Source organism: Penaeus monodon, chromosome 22, assembly GCF_015228065.2.
Source record: "Penaeus monodon isolate SGIC_2016 chromosome 22, NSTDA_Pmon_1, whole genome shotgun sequence".
Classification (NCBI taxonomy): domain Eukaryota; kingdom Metazoa; phylum Arthropoda; class Malacostraca; order Decapoda; family Penaeidae; genus Penaeus; species Penaeus monodon.
This window is the reverse complement of record NC_051407.1, coordinates 40,410,063-40,411,201: the sequence shown is the minus strand read 5'-3', so window position 1 is coordinate 40,411,201 and position 1,139 is coordinate 40,410,063.

Genomic DNA, 1,139 nt, shown 5'->3' with positions numbered 1-1,139 from the left:
CAGTTTGCTCGTGAGTGTTACCGTATTAGGGTCCCCTCATTCATGGCGACAGCGTGTTTGTCAAGCCGCCACCTCCGCCTGCCGCCCGAGCACTGGGGATTTGTCACACTCGCGCCCCACTTTTGTTCGCCAGGCACACCGTCTTTTGTTATATTTTCCCTCCGACTTCATGTATCTGTGACCCCCTTTTGAATAGTATTTGCTGGCTGTTCAGTGCTTATGTTGATATTGACACGGGTACTGTTTGATTTAAGGGTGTGTGAAGTTGTTTGGCTTACGCGTATAATTGTGATTTTGTACATTTAAATGCGGACGCTTATTCTGGGAAATTTGTTACTGATTTACTCTAAAGATAATTCAATCGTATTTTTATTTCTTGAAATCGTTAAAGCAAGAGGGGGATCTATTTGATTTTATACTGTGGAGTGGAAGCACAAAAGAGCATGGAAGGGGGAAGTGACTCGATTCCCTGGTGCGAATTGGCCTTTGTTCTCTTTTAATACGCCAGCATGAATATAGCGTATATATGATTTAAGCCTGTTTCTTCATGTCGCTTTTGCCATTTAGCTGATGTAATTTTTATATTTTCTGTTGCTCCAACGTAACGTACTTTTGCAATGACAATGGCTTTAGCGTGTTTTTGTGGAGATGGCTCGGAGAAATATATTCTCTTCTGGAGACATCTTCTACGGCTCCTTCTGTCTTGTTGAAACGCTGGGATTGATGCAGAAATGTCGCTTCTATTCCGTTGGGAAACTGAAGCTTTTTAGCAAATTGTAGAATGGAAAAGTTTTTGCACGGCGCGTTCGTCTGTAGTTTGATCTGTAACGGGGAGGTTGAATCGTCAGAAGAAAAAAAAAAATGTGTCGGAATATGTAAAGATATAGATAGAAAGATATATGTAAAGATGGATTTGTTCGTGTGTATTTCATGTGGAGCATAACGTAGAGATGGAAAAAAATGATATAGAGATGGGTATGTGGTTATGTATTTCACGCATCGTCTATGACTACTACTATGAATTCCATAGGTACCCCTCCAAAAGCATTTACAGGGTAATTTGTGAATAATAGTGTGCGTGTTATATCGTGAAGAGTGAAGAGTGAAAAAGTTCGAAGCGCTTGATGGATACAAACTAC